Source organism: Girardinichthys multiradiatus, chromosome X (genome assembly GCF_021462225.1).
Source record: "Girardinichthys multiradiatus isolate DD_20200921_A chromosome X, DD_fGirMul_XY1, whole genome shotgun sequence".
Classification (NCBI taxonomy): domain Eukaryota; kingdom Metazoa; phylum Chordata; class Actinopteri; order Cyprinodontiformes; family Goodeidae; genus Girardinichthys; species Girardinichthys multiradiatus.
Genome location: NC_061817.1, coordinates 34620597 through 34636756, shown reverse-complemented (window position 1 = coordinate 34636756; position 16160 = coordinate 34620597). Strand labels below are relative to the sequence as shown.

The following is a 16160-nucleotide window of genomic DNA, read 5'->3' as shown; positions in this document are numbered from 1 at the left end:
CCTGTTAACCCTGCGACCCGATCTCGGACAAGCGGAAGACGGACAGACGGACCCACAGTCCCAGACAGTCATGCTAGTCTAGGGCTCAGGACATAAGCCTGGTGGGAGCATCTCAGAGATCTTTCTGACCTCTTTTTCACATCGCATAGCTCCTAAATGGCTCCGCATTTACTTGATACTACATTAAAAGATCCTGATTTTTACACATGCTCTGAATGGACAAGCACCAGTGAACATCTCAGAACTTATTTAAATGCTTCTAGCAGATTCTTGGGACCTTGTGACCAGGGCTGACTGGTTGGGCCACATATGATGCTGAAAACTAATAGTGAGAGAGCTTTTCAGGAGTAGCAGCACATCTTAATGCTTTTGCTGAACTATTAATATGTAATAATGTTTAAAGTTTTTTGTTTATCTGTTGTGCTGCAATTTGTGATCTATACCTTGAATGTTGCTGTATAAATAAAATTTAATATCCTAACTTTCTTCATACTGACGGATGTTTCTGAATTTGCTGTAGCCAGCCATAATCTAATAACAAACTGTGGTTTTAATCCTGGGTCAAACAACCCTTGTTCGGATGTTAATTTTAAATTTGACTTTACAGCCTGCTTGGTTTAATATTTTTATTTGCTGCTCAATGAAATCGTCTTCGACCACCCTTCTTATTAACTTGTGCTCTCTATATTAAACTCCTACCGATAGGAATTACTGTTTATTGCTTAAACCTTAAATATTTTTACAGGAGAGAAGAAAAACACCTACATAATTACAAAACTGAGACAGGCAGATGGTTTTCTGTGTCAGAGCACAATGCTTTCTGTTGACAATAGGAAGCTAATCCATTGGTTTTACTTAATAGGATGTTTCATGCAGATCTCAGTGAACGTGCTCTCAGGTCCTCCTATCAGCTGCCTCCTTCCTTTCTTTGTTTTCATCTCTACCTGGAAGTCATCTTTAATTAAAGCTCTTGTTTGTATTGCTGTGTTATGTTTTCTTTTTTTAAATCTGTTCAATTTCACACGCCCCCATGTTTGCACTTTTAGGACAGCTTTCACATTAACTGTATTTCCTTTAAAAATGTGTCATTTCCAGTTTGCTGCACTGTACCGATGGGCAGCTTGGCGCTGTGACCTTTTCCTCCCTGGTCGTGACTTCCATGCCGTCTGCCTTTTGCTGCTACCCTGCTGGGCTCGTATCATGAGGCGTACCACTTCCAATCGATGTACTCATGTACCCTCGGATCACCCGCCATTCGTCAGATGTATCTCCGACTCACAAGGGTCGAGACCTTTCTTCTCCAGGACTGACGTATCCTCATTTTTTGCCTTGCATCACTTCCTTTTCAAGGGAACGGCGTTGCCTGGCTGAGACAATGCTATCATCACTCCTCTCTGTCCGCTCAGCTGTGACAGATTGATGCACTGGGGTAAACAGATAGGGCTGCTACCGCACAGCTTTTTGGTTACTCCAATGGAGCGGTGCCGTATTTCACAGGGACAAGAGACAGCGCCGCATGAGGGCCGAGACTGAGCGTGGAGATATTAATGCCTATTGACTCGAGGTAATAGCTTCGCCGAGCCTCAGCCTCAAGGTTGCTCCAATTTAGTCCGCTCTATAATAGGACCTGGACACAGCAAAAGAAAATATCTCCTCATGATCATATATCACTTTAAACATATGATCGAAAAACCCAGCTCATCCAAGGAGACTGTCGCCTTTTATGTGCACCTATTTCTGTCCCACATTTCTAAATGTTGCTGCTGAGGCTTTCACAGCTTCCCACTCTGAGCTTGTTGGAGCTGCAAGTGTCTAAATTATCCATAACACGGGGTGGGAAGGAGAAAGCAAGTGGCCAGCCAGGAACCCTGGGATACTGGTGCTGCTCTTTTCTGTCTCTTTCACAGCAAGCAGAGCTGCAGAACCAGACCTATTTACAGGCAAGGGGTTAAATGTGACTGAGTCTGCTTCAGTTTTTAGGTTTTAGCCCCACAGAGCAAAACTGTGTTGAGTAAATGTCAACAAGACAACATTGCCTGAAGTCTAAATAATGTGAAATGTGGTTTAAAAGTTAAAGATAAGAAATGTCAGTCGATGTCTAAACGTGGTTGAAAAGCTGTTGGTGTTGATCAACCAGGCCTTACTTGCAACATCTTTGATTAGATTAAATTTGGACATACAGGCTAAAAACGACTTAATGGAAGTACTGGCCAGCCTTAAATAGACATACAGGGTCAAGACTTTGCTGTGATGATGAAAAATAAGCAGATATGTATCTCAGCAAGATTTTCAGGGACTCCGCAGGCTCCTTGCTGCATGTAGTAAACCTATCTGAGTGTTTTGGCATGGAAACAATGAATGGAGACAAGGTTGGTCAAGGTGAAGTCTGTGTCCTGAACCACCAGTCATCTGCAGTCAGCATGACTTCATCTGGTAAAATACGTTTGTGCCAGCAGGGTTTCATTCCTGTGCCTGAAGGCTGGTGTCCTGCATGTTTTAGATGTTTTCCTCATTTATCAGAGCAGATCTGAATGAAATGCATGTCGGATAAGAGTCAGTTTGTCTAAGCTTTGCTTTTCTTGGTGTTTGTTTATGAGTAGGATGGGGTGGGAGATGGCTATCATCTGTTGTGGTGAAGAATTTAATGGTCCATCCAAGTTCTAACCCTCACCTGTGATCAGCAGATATGGATTGTGACCAAAACAACAAAATCCCAGATACAAGTGGCTGCAATTAGGTTCCTCTGTAGGTTGGCTGGATGCCCCCTTAGAATTAGTGCAGGACGTTCTGTGATCCAGGGGTGGGGCTCAGATTAGCTGCTTGTCCACATCAAAAGGAGTCAGCTGAGGTGTTTTCGAACATCTGATCAGGATTCCATCTATTTGGCTTCCTTTGAAAGTTAGCCAGGCACACCTCTATGTGACGAAACCCCCAGGCAGACCCAGAACCTGCTGGAAGGACTACATTTCCCTTCTGTCCTACTGAACGCCTTAGGATCCCCCAGGATGGATGGATGGATGGATGGATGGATGGATGGATGGACGGATGGATGGATGGATGGATGGATCGATCGATCAATCGATCGATGGATGGATGTTCATTGCCAGGCCTCTGGAGAACCTGATGATATAGTATGCTGGGGAAGTAAAGCAGCCGTTTCAATCAGCTGTGTTGGAGCAGGGACACGTCTAAAACATGCAGGTTCTGACCCTCCAGGACCAGAACAAGACAGCACTGATTTGTTTGGCACCTGGTAGAAAAAAATAAATGGTCATAAAGCAACACTATCCATACACACACACACACACACACACACACACACTTCATTTTTCATCTGCAGCTTTAAGAGTCTGTGGGACAGTTATATTTTAAATATGATCTTCCTCGGTGGAGGAACTCCAGCTCTGAAGGTGATGGAGGTTGAGTAGGGAGTGGAGGCTGTGGGGGTGTGGGATTACGCACGTCTTACGCACGTCAACCTGCCTTGTGTGTGTGTGTTTTCTGCGTGCTCGGGCGCGCACCCCGCCGTCTGTACGTCCTACATCCAATCTCATTCCCTTAGAAATACAACAAAAAATACAAAAAAAGTGAAATCACTGTTTACAGCAAGGATGTTACAAAAAACTACAGCCTACAGGCGACCCGTTGTAGATACCTGGGATGTATGTGGAGGCAAAATGCAACACGGATGCACAAATAATAGGCTAAACATTAAATATTGATGGAAAACAGCCACATGCGGCTGGATTCAGGGATCCCATTGAGCAGTGCGGAGATGCAGGAACCAAAGGAGGCTGAGGAGCGTCGAGGAGCAGGAATCAGAGACGCGGATGTTTAACAGGAGCGACCGAAAAGCGAGCATCTTCCCCTACCTTTCTGCGTCGGAGGAACCGCTGGGCTCCTGCTCCTTCCCCCCTCTCTCTCCTCCGCTGTTTTCTCAGATGCGACGCTCGTAAAGGGACATTCCGCACCTCTCTTCTATACATCTGGCCATCTCTCCGGGCAGGAATCGCTGAAGGCAGACTGAGAGGGAGAAATGAACAATATGATCCCCGTCTCCCCTCCCCTCTTCTGCCTCTCGGTTTCCCCTGTCCTTCTCTTATATTTCCATCCCCTCCTTGTGTTTTTTCCTCCTGTCCCCTCCCTCTCACTCTCCCTCGTTTGCTTGCTGCCTCTCCTTCTTTTTCACCCTGTGCTCTGAATACTAATATTCCGTCTCTCCCCTCTCTGCCTGTACTAAAGACATACTGATGTATGTGGGGCGTGTATAGGAGACGGGAGAGAGAGGCGGTTTGTGAGTGCTCCTGCTGCTGTGTGTGTGTTTTAGTGGAAAATGGTCTCTGGATCTCGTCCGGGATCTTGTTTGGTCCTATTAGAGCTGTGATTAGATAATAATCCTCCTGCAGATGCCCCCGGAGGGGTGATGGTTGGTGTGTTGGATATGCAGGTAAAATGTTGTGTGGGATGAGAAGTGGAGGATGAGGAGGGGATGGTGGGTCACTGTTTGTTCGGCTGGGAGCCAGAAAAAGACACGGCTTTGTGCTTGTTTGTGTCTGTGCTGGTGGGAAACCTCAACAAGACGAGCTGAGGATAGACACAGGCAAAGATCTAGTTAGAAGAAGACAAGGTCTGATTAGAGTCATGATTTGATCATGGTCCTCCTGGTGGCCTTGAAGAAGCAGAGAGGGGGGGTGGGCACATAAAGATGCTCTGGTGTTTTAACATCACCGGCTGCACTGTTGAAGCAGGTGGAAGCATTGCATCACAGTGTTTGCTTTGTAAAGTGGCATCCTTCTCCTGAATTTGGACACCTAGCAAAAATAATTTAAGGTGCTGTAAAAAAGTGAAGTATTTCTTTTATTTTTGCTTTTTAGTCACACTTAAATGTTTCACATCATGAAAGAGTTTCTAATACCAAACAGAAATAACCTAAATAAATACAAAGTGCAGTTTTTAAATGATGATTTCATTTGTCATGGGAAAAAAAGGTTTCCAAACAGCACAACCCTATGTTAAAACCTTGTTACCCCTCATGATGAATCATGAATTACCTCTTATTAACCAAGCTGAGGTGTGTTTCACTAGCTACACCCAGGCCTGATTACTGCCAGAGAAATCACTTAAATAGAACCTGTCTGACCACATGAAGTAGGAAAAAACATCTCAAAAAGCAATACTCGTCCAGAGTTTTCATGAGCCTCTTGGCTGATTCTCTGATTATTGCTCTCCTTGTCTTGCCAGACAGTAAAAAAAACTGCAAAAACTGAACTGTGGATCGTAACATAAACTCACAGAAATAATTACAGTAACCTAAACATGTTACGACTATTTGTGTTGTCAATGTTTGGTGGGTTTTCTGGACATTTTTGGATTTATCTTCAATTAGTCATTGACCTCTCAGCGGTTGGTCTGTGTGATCCTGGTGTCCTCCATTTGTACACTCTTTATTGGAAGCACAATATGCTGTCAGGGTCAGGAACACGACCTGGATGGATAATAAGAATTAAAGCAGCCAAATTTCAAAGAAAAACTTTAAGAAGGCCTGTATAACTATTGATCCAGAACACTTTAATAATACATGAGTCTGTGGAAGACATTTAAAGAAAGTCTAAGTCAAAATGTATATTTCATCAATTAGATTGGAGCTTCAACAGCTATTTCTGCTGTAACAACACAAACTTTAAGTTATATAAAGCAACTCGACCCTCTGTCCCTCAAGATGTTCGCTGCATGAAGCCCTGCTGCTCCATTATGTCAACATGGTGAGCGATGTGCATCTATTAGTCTTATTCTGTGTCATGACTTTTCTAAGCTCACTGGTTACTACTGCATCTATAGTCTATGGAGTTTATTTGCTTTATCCATTTTAATTTCTTACATTTCCAGAAGAATAAGCATAACAGCATTTTTCTTTAAAGTGTGGCCTTATTTCTGGGAAAGATTGTGTATTAATAATTTTTAACAAAATAAAAATAAATAAAAAATTTTAACCTATACAGAATGCTCATTTTCTCTGTGGAAAAGAACATTTATTGGGGTTTTGTATTAAACTGACTACCTGCAACTACTAAGAAAAATAAAATCATGACGGTCTTCTCTTATTAGAAGAGAAAGAAGCCTAAAATGGACCTGGCAATTTCAAGGAGGGAACACAAAACTCAGTTTATTCTGTGTCAATTATAATTATGTGGCTCCATCATTGGGTTGATTACACTGATGGTAAATCAGGCTTCATTGGTAGAAAAACTAGCTGCCTTTGCAGCCCTGCAGCTAGTGATGATTGACTGATAAATGAGAGTAAACAGTGACCTCTGTTAGCTGTCACAGCAGGGCACAAAACAAGCCTGAGACGAGCGACAGAGGAGCACACGAATGCATCAAAGGATAGGAGAGGAGAGGATTAAACAAATAGGATTGTTAAGGAGAGAAACTAAAAGCTCAGCCGGCAGCGGTGACAGCACCATTGGTGGCCACTGTCATACCAGGAACCTACAAAACTTGTAAATCTTTTTTTTTTATGTGGGACAATCCCTGTCTTATGTACACAAGACAAATTGAGGTCTTCATTTTACACATGCACACTCTTAAGTAGTTATTGTACATGTATGCATTCAAACATGAATGCATATCAAAGAAAAGTAGACTGAGAGACGCTGGAGGACATAAAGTGCCCTGGAGAGGAAGATTAAGAGACTAAACCGTTGGTGTCAACTCAAGAGGCTAAAATCTGTTTAGATTCAAACATGTTTCCAGTTTAAATAACAAAGTCCAAAACACTGCCAAATGGAAGAGGAGGAGTAATGCCATGGGGAGCACCTTGTGCCAGTGTGGCCAAATACTTAATGAGCTGACCATAGAATATCATAAAACTGAGTGTTTTTGTTCCAGGTAATGGGACTTTATAATGACAACTGTAGTGATTTTTATCAAATGTCTCACTTTGCATAACCAATCCGCCTAACTTTATCAATGAAGACTGGAATTAACGTGAGAATAAAATGATTAAATGGCCATTTTGTTTGTGTGAAAAATATCTGTTTTGTTCTCGTATGCCTGATCTGAAGGTGTTTACATCCAGTCATAAATGTAGTATGCAGCCCTCTGTAGAACCAAGATTTATGGATCTACAGATCTACAGGACGACGGGTTTTACGAAATGTTTTAACATGGCTGTTGAGTTGTTCAGATATTGCTTTTTAATGCCTGGAGCACCACAGTCACAACTCAATCCAACTCTGTTATTTATTCAAAAAAGTCAACATTTATGGAGAAATGTAACATTTGTAGTTTTAAAGAATTCAAAGAATTTTAAAGCCTGATTTAATCCAGGTCATTTATATTTAAAAACCCTAAAATTGAAGGAGGGTGTACTTTCTTTTTACTCTCACTGTATGTACACACGTGTGGATATGCAGCAAGCCATAACTTAGACCTCTCACCTTCAGATGTGAGATGTTTGAGGGGTTACTTGTTGGTTCAGCCCATTTCAAGTCACCCCACGAGAACTCAGTGAGATCCAGATCTGAACTTTGACACGGTTCGGGACTTTCCAAGTCTTAGTTTTCAGTCATTCCTTGGTGGATTTGGGTCATTGTCATATTGCAGAGACCAGTTCTGCTTCAACTTAACATTTTTCTCTAGCACCCTCTGCTATAAGGTGGAGCTCATGGTGGGCTCCATGATAGTGACCTGCGCAGGTTCTGCTGCAGCAAAGCATTACCAAACTACTTCCACCTCCATGCTTCCCTGTTGGTACAAGGTTCTTTTCTCAGAATACTGTATTTGCTTTGTGCCAAACATGTCCTCTGTTCAAATAGTTCAGTTGTAGACTAATACGTCTATAGGACATTTTTCCAGAAGTAATGATCTGCATCTATCTGGCAAACTTTATTCTGGTCTTCATATTTTTCTTAGAAAGCAAAGGTTTCCTCCTTGTTCACCCCATATGGAAGTTAAACATGGGCAGTGTCCTGACTGCACTGACATGCCTTCTCACATCAACAATAGCAAGAGTCTGCTGTAGGTCCTGTGTTGACATGTTTGGCGTTTTTGTAGACTTCTTTGAGCATCATGTGGTCTGCTCTGAGGGTGAACTAGCATTGACAGTCAGACCTGGCCTGTTGACCGTAGTTTGAATATCCTCCACTTGTAGACTATTTTCTGTGCAGTGATTTCAAATTCTTTAGAGTATTCTTTAAATTCTACGAAGGAATATTAGGTTCACCTGCAGGAAAAAATAATTTTTTGTTGTAGATCGTTTTTTTCCCCATCACAAATAAAATTGAAATAGTGAGAAAAAAAAGCTGAAATTCTGTTTCGTGATTAAAGTTACAATGTTGAGAATAATTCTTTCCAGTCAGGTTGGATATGCGTTGGAATAGCCTCCATGTTGACTGGGAGTGTGGGTTCACATGATGTTTACATGCTAAAGCAGAAAGAACTTCTTTGTTATTAAATCCTGCTATAAAATATAAAGTTAGAAGATTATTTACAGAAGGCATGACTGCTGCAGGTCTTTGCACCAGTGTTATTTCGACTTTACTGTCATAGGTGTTCCTCTTTTTTCCGCATAAATCCGACCCTTGTTCCTCATCCTTTTGACTTCACCTCTGTTGTAGCTACCTAACATAGACGCTGCTACAGTCTTCTTCATGAAGGCCTCAGGGAGCTCTTTTGATCTCACCACAGTGTTAATCTTCACTTAAGCAGTCAGGAGCACAACCAACTAAATGTCTGAGGTGTAAACCATATCTCACCTATTATAATCACCTATGGTTCTGTATTTTATTACCCTAGATTGCATAGTCTTCAATTTTTTTTTGCTTTGCATCGAACCATATCTTTTTATCTGTTACGGTAAGATGTAGTACCATAATATTACTTATCTGACTGTTTCGCATTGCAATTAATTTCAAGCATTGCCCTTCGATTACACTGCATTCTATTTGGTTTTACGGAATCACACCAAATTTGACTGCATTTCATATTTTATCTTATTGCATCGCTCCACAGTTTATCTTGCACGTCTTTGTGTTGCATGCATAGCATTGAATCATTTCTTCTTGTATGTTTCTGCAGGTACCAAGGTGTAGGAGGAAACTCAGAGGGGGCCAGGTCTTCTCTATTGCTGCTCCTATCCCTACACATTAAAGAGGCTCTTTCACTGTCTGCTTTAAAAACTCGTCTTAAAACTCATATTTATTCTTTTGCTTCCAATCCCAGGGAGACTTAAATTAAACTTGTTTGTTTTAATTGGTTTTATTGTGTTTTTGTTTTACAATTCTTAAGACAGATTTTTATGTTTTGTTCTTTTAATATATGATTATAGTTTGCAGTTATGTGCAGCACTTTGTCTCAGCTGTGGTTGTTTTAAAGCACTTTATAAATAAAGTTATTATGGTTATCATGTTGTATAGTGGATATTGTAACCTATTTGACTGCCTCTTACTGTATAAAGTTGTATCTTATCTTACTTCATATCAGATTTTATTGTTTTATTTTGTTTTGCAACATTATGCATGCATTGCACCCAAGTCCATTGTATTGTATATTATCTTGTATGTATTATAGTATTATATGATACAGTGTTATATCTTCTCTTGAGGCATCCAACTGTATCTTATTGCATTATATTTTATCCTTTTGCTTGCATTAATACCACACTTCACTGTATATCGTATCGTCTTTACCTGAGCTTTCAAAAGACACGTGGAAATCTAATATTTTGTATTGACCTTATGTCTGCTTTACCTTTAGGATTCAGCACCAAGCTCATGTTTAACAAAAACAATGAATGAGTTGGTTGGGGAGGTTATCTCTGGGCATGGGGTCCAGTTGTTATCTGAGGAAATTGCCTCTGGCTTTCCAAAAGATGTGCTATCCAGATATACCATTTGTTATCTTTTTCTCATCAGATAAAAAGGCACCAAAGCATTGGCTGCACTTTAAAAAGAGGCTGTGGTTGACTTCTGGACAGAGGGCTCCAACAGCATGAAATGACTTCTGCTAAACCCCAGTTGGTTTTCCGAAAGATTTAGACATCAAGGTGAAATAACTATCTAAATCCAAGGGTGTTCAAATCATCTGTCTCATCTCATGTTTTATAAATGCCACTGCCACAGAACCTCGCAGAACAAGGTCATTGTGGACCTCTGATCATCCGGGTTTGCCGTAGTTTAAAGCCTATCCTAAAAGGCCGCTGTGCCTTAGATCTCCTCATTTCCATCATTCTTTTTATCCATCTCAAATGTTTATAGTGGTATAACACAAATACCAATCTCCGATATATTTCTTCTGTGTAGAAATCCAAGTACATCTATTGGAGCTAACTGGAGGCAAAATTATACATTTTTTAAAGATTTTCATAACCTGAAGCCAGGCAGGTAAAGCTCTCCCCTGGTTAAATCTTCCTGGTTCTCTCATTTGGAGTTAGGGTCTACATTTTTAAATACATCCATTGAATACATTTTGCTTTATTTACATGGTGTTCTTAAGAGGCTAGGATCTGAACTAGTTAACTCTCTCATTTAAATTTAATGTAATTTTAACAGCTTTACAGACAACTGGTTTTCAACATGCTTGGCAGGATTTTTACCTCAAGCTCTGTCTCTCCCGACAAAAAAACCTTCAACCAGAAGCTATGAATCAGCCATGTTGTTAAAGTCTAGAACATCAGCCTGAACAGAATAAGAGGAGGTTTGTACCCCTCTGCTTTAGTTGGAGGCAAGAAGGAAGAGTTTGTCCGCTTTGTTGTGTCTTTCCTGAAAGGAACATGCAGTTAAAGTTAGATTGTAGTTGGATTTTAAAATCAAAAAGCCCAACACTAACATGAGGGAACAAACCAAAATGCACAAAAAGAAGAGCACCAGAAATAAGTAAGAAACTAAACACCAACAAATGAACTTAAATGGCAAGACCCTAGTGACAATAATGAACAACATGGAAGGAACTGAATATGACAAGACCTTACTGACATAAATAAATACCGAAATGATCAGAAAACAAACAGAATATAAACCAAATACCATTTACCTGACTGCATTTCAAAGTTTTTCTCATTGCATAATAGTATTACTGTTACCAGGAACAGATAAAAGTGTCCAAAGAAGGTAAAAACAACATTTTGTAAAACAACCTTTTTCCTTTTGGCTCCACATCTTTGAAATAAACCGTCTTGACTTCAATTTGCATTCTTTCTCTTTTCCTTTTTTAACTTTTCAAATGCAGTCTCTTGACACTGTTTTAGGTTGTGTTTATGCCACCATCTTGGTCATGACTCCCTGGAAGAAGAATTGTTGTATCTCATTGGGTCCATCCTGGCTTCATATTGTTACGACCACCTGGTGAACTCATCCAGGTGGTCGTAGAAGCACCAAGGACAACATCTACAGCACAGACCTCATGAGAGCAGAGCTCATGAATCAAAAATCAGGAAAGGTTGGTCAAAAATGGTATCCAGGGGGGCGACCACTACCTGCAGAAGGAACATGTTAGCTTGTCTCATTTGATCAAAAAACACATTTAGATGATTTCCAAGCCTTCTTTTGAGCCAATCTATGTCTGAATGGCTCAGAAAGTGAAGATCTTGGATTGGCCTAGTCAAAGTCCAGACTTAAGTCAGAATGAGATGCTGTGGCATAACCCTAAACAATGTGAGGCTCAACATTTCTCCACAGTTATGTAAAACAGTTATTGCCAGTTTTTGCAAAACAAACCCAGCTATTATGCTTAGGGGCAATTCTTTTTTCACATAAGGCCTTGTTGGTTTGGATAACTTCTTTCCCTTGAAAATGAATTTGATTTTGTACTTAATTAGGTTATCTTTGTTTGACAACCTCCAGATTCTTTAACATCACCTCAACTCATCAGCTAGGTGGTTGAAACTAGGAGAAAAAATATTGACCCTTTAAAACAGTTTTTGTTATGGATAAAGGAGGCTGCCATGAAATTTCTGGAATGGTTTTCCCAAAGCGCTGACCTCAACCATGCTCAAAATGTTTTAAAGCTATGTTTGAAACCTGGGTCTGTGCTTCTACAAATTCCATTCATTAAGCCAGAAGGTTGTTGATGGATACATGATGCGTGTGTTTGAGCTGCAACATTTTAATGAACATTCAACAAAATATTTGTAGGGGTGTATACATTTATTTGAGACTGTGTGGATTAGAGAGAAAGATAGCATAATCAACCTTGTGCACCAAACCTTTGCTTTAAAAATCAGCATAACTGAATATTTTTTAAAGTTTCTCTCAGAAAAGAAATTGCTTATTTTAAATCATAAATGATATTAACCTAACTTCAGCAGTTGATAATAAACCCCACCAAGCATTAAATTCAACTTTGTTCTGTGTTATTTGCATAATACCAAATCAAAGCACATGTAATGCCATATGACCTTGTGAGGTTATGACCTTACAAGCAACCAGTCTCCTGGTGGTGACAGTAACAAGAAAACAACTTCTTTGTAACAGCAGAGAAAACCTTCAGCAGAACTAAACCTCAGGAGGGCGGCCATCTGCCTGGACTGGATGGGTTGAGGGAAGAGTAAACCGGAGAAATATTTAGCCACAAACACTGGGCAGTGAAGAAGACTGCTTATTAAAGGTTTTCCATGTGAGTAGAAGGATTTAAGGAGGCAATCCAGAGAAGCTCAATGAGCTTCCATTTAGGCCCTCTGAATTATTTTGTTTGGCCCCTGGCAACAGTTCCAGATGGAGCAAAGTTGACTTTTTTATCATCCTAAAATAAGAAAAAATATTAGGTACAGCAACTAAAGAAACTGTAGGCCTGTCTTAACATAACGCCATTTACAGATTGCGTTAAAACGAAAATCTGTCTATTTTTATTGTTTCAATAAAATCTTGTAGGTTTGCTTTATTACTGAGGAGATAAAGAATAAAAACAGCACAAGGAATGTATTTTTAAAAATTTGTTTTAAAAAATGCATTTTGTTGCCCCTAATTGATTTCAGCTTCAGGCCAAAATGTTGGACACCTGATTTAGAGGCTTTTCAGGACATCCTAATAATGAGGAATTTCAATTTTCAAGCAGAGAAAAAGCAAATATGGAGAATTTTGCTCCATCTCTTTAGCAGTATGGAACTCCAGGGGTCTTAGAAGCACAGCTAAAGGCTGAACAATACCATCCTACAACCCTATGGGTATATTATCTGAGGTGTTTACAGACAAAGGCAGGATAGCCGTTTTAAGCAGCTTTAATTTCAGCCATCATGTCTAAACTGCAACTTAATTCAGCTCTGACTCCAGAGACCCGAGCACGATGTTTGTTTCACATCATGCCTTTGGCTCTGTAGTTCATAAAATAAATATAAGATTTCTTTTGTAAAGATGAAAATGCAAAGTCACAGCAAGATGAGATTCGCTGCTGCTTAGGTTTGCAGCCGGTGATTCCAAGGGAGACAGAATAGTTTTTGCTAATATAATTAGAGCTTATGGCAAATGCAGCCTTGGCATTCAGCAGTAAACAACGGCTCAGAGAACCCATTTCATTTATAAAACTGCCTTTGATTATTTATTATTACAACATTTTTTTCCTCTTCCTTCCTGGGAGTTGTACTGCTGCCTGTTTTAGTGTAAATTAAGCCTCACCCAGAATGTCATGAGTTGACTTCTTCATGTAGTTGCCGTTTTCCTCCAAAAGCTGTCTCTGATCATCATCAGACTCATCATGAATGTTTGTTTCCATAACAACTCTCTCATAGGATTGATCGCCCACTTCTCCTTGTCTTTCTCTTTATGACTACATCTCTACTTCTCTGTTTCTTCTGTTGCTTTTCATTTTCTTTGTCGTGACACCCACGCGACTATCAGCGGCTGACTTCACACAATAACTTCTTGGCAGAGAATCCGAACTGAATCTCTCCACTTTTCTTTCCTTTTCACTTTATTTATTGTAATTGCCATGTTCCCGGCTTCTGGCATGAATCCCTCCAGCAAAATCAGTCAGGTCAATTTAGTCTATCGTTCAGGCTGTTCAGCTTTTTTCCACTCACGCTGCCCTTTGCTTGGAGCGGTTTGCACTGGTTTAACATGGAGTCTCCAAAGGTCAAGCTCTGAGGTCATAGGGACAAAGAGTAAATGAGTGCAAGATTGTTGGTGTCCAACTGCTTTGTGAGTAATAGGGATGAATTCAGATCAAAGGGGTTTAATGTGGTTCTCAAATGAACTCAGGAGGTGCAGCTTGAAGTGAGTTGGTTGACCGTCTTAACGCCAAGGAGAAAACATGGTGACTGCAGTTCCTGGAAACAAAGAGATGTCGAGGTTGGTCCCAAAAAGCAGACAGAATATGAAGCTGCTGGAACCAGGTGCAATGGCTGGAATCAGGAACATCCAAGTCACATCCTTAGAAGTGGAAACAGCAGAAAGCAGAGACCACAGCTTCTCCTGAAGGAAAAAGTTATGAGAAAAGACAAAGAAAAACAGGGAGAAAACTTTCCAAACTGCCAGCATTCTAACACCTCCATGAGCTGGAAAGACACGCCTTTAAACATTCAGAAATATTCAATTTTATCTTGTTTCATCGTTTATGACAAAACTGGGTATAGCAAAAATAGATTTCAAATTATCTTTAGGCCTAACACAAGATTACTGTTTAAGGTGTACAAATGTTTTCGGTAAACCAAACTGAACAAGTGACAGAATACGTGAGATCTATTTCTATGTTTCAATCAAGCACTAACGCATGCAATCAGCCATCATTGGTAATAGGATTTATTCTGCAGAGGTCACCTGTTAGTGTTTTTCATCTCAACTTTGGAAGCAACTGTTCTACAGGACATCCATTTCTGGAGATGCAGAACAGGAATCCAGTGTTTGCTTATTCTACACTTTCAACATTATTTAGAGTTCATATACAAAATCTCCAAGATCTTAAATCTGTGCTGCAGCAATGAGCCCCCATGCTTGTAAGACTGTTGGGAAAGAAGCAGCGTTCACCCTTGACAGGCAGCCAGTCCATCACACTAACACACAGAGACAGACAGCGGGTTGGAACCGGGACCGTCTTGCTGTGAGGGGACAGTGCTAACTATTTTACTACCATGCCGCCATTTTACATTGATTAATAAGATTCCTTTACCCTATCCAACACAAACTGATTGAAGGTAAAAGCTGTCACATGTAGCTGGAAACTCTTGCAGATTTATCACCTTACTCTGATCTTCTACTGAACATGATGAGATTTTGCGAGGATTATTGTTAATCTATAAATTTATATTTTCAGTTTCTTTGTTCTGTTGTAGCAGAAAAGTCACCCACTGCATCCAAAACAGAGGAGGCAACCCTGTCAAGATGATGGATGAAAACATTTGCCAGGTTTCATACTTCTTGAAAGTAAAGGTTTCAATCATGTCTGTGTTTCTTACATAGGTGTGTAGGCATGTCTTTTTTGCTTTTTGGGATATAAACCATATTTTCCCTGTTTTTTTTATTAGTGCCAATTTTAGTTTTTATTTTCTGAATCTGCATTTCCCACTTTTTTCCAAAAGTGGTCCCATCAGCAGTTGTTTACGTTAACCCTCATGTTTCATGTGTGAGTTTGGTTAATTGAGCACAGTTGGTAGCACTGTTGCTTTAGAGGTAGAAGGCTTTGACTCCTGCATTAAGGTTGCATGTTCTCCCCATGCATGCATTGGTTCTCTCCTGGTACTCCGACTTCCTCCCACAGCCCGAAAACATATACGTTAGGTTAATTGGTTTCTCGTAATTTCCTTGCGGTATGTGAGTGCATAGTTTGTACTGTGTTGGACTGGCGACCTATCAAGGGTGTACCCTGTCTTTCACCCAATGAGCACTGGAGATAGGAACCCGCTCCACCCCGAGGAAGATAGCGTGTTTAGACAAAGGATGAATGAACGGAGTTACCAGTGGACACTGAGTTAAGGTCTGTTATGTTCACCTCAACTTAAAATTTTAAAAGATTTTTCTGTGATTTCTTTGCTTCAAGTGGAGAAGTTTAAGTATTTTAGTGTCGTTTTTCCCAAATAATAGTAAAATGGAATAGATAGATGGACTGAACTTATATAGCACCTTTCCAGCCATACTGACCACTCAAAGCGCTTTGCACTAGACCCACATTCACCCAGACGCACACATTCATACACCAATACGCAGATCGGTAGGCAATTTGAGGTTAAGTGCCTT

General features: G+C 40.3%; 1 protein-coding gene and 1 long non-coding RNA gene across 3 annotated transcripts in view; one reads left to right on the top strand and one right to left on the bottom strand.

Moving 5' to 3' along the window:
- LOC124862864 (synaptotagmin-C-like) overlaps window positions 1-5069 on the bottom strand; it is a 55314-nt gene extending 50245 nt beyond the window's left edge. Inside the window, exon 1 of one of the 2 annotated variants that reach the window (XM_047357045.1) lies at window positions 3873-5069. The gene's annotated coding sequence lies outside the window, so the exon portion shown is untranslated. The remainder of the gene's footprint in view (window positions 1-3872) is intronic. The other variant, XM_047357044.1, reaches the window with a different exon arrangement.
- LOC124862866 lies at window positions 1054-11183 on the top strand. Its single transcript, XR_007037021.1, has 2 exons — window positions 1054-1564; window positions 9079-11183. It is a non-coding gene; the product is annotated as an uncharacterized LOC124862866 (long non-coding RNA).
- Window positions 11184-16160: the final 4977 nt, after the last annotated feature.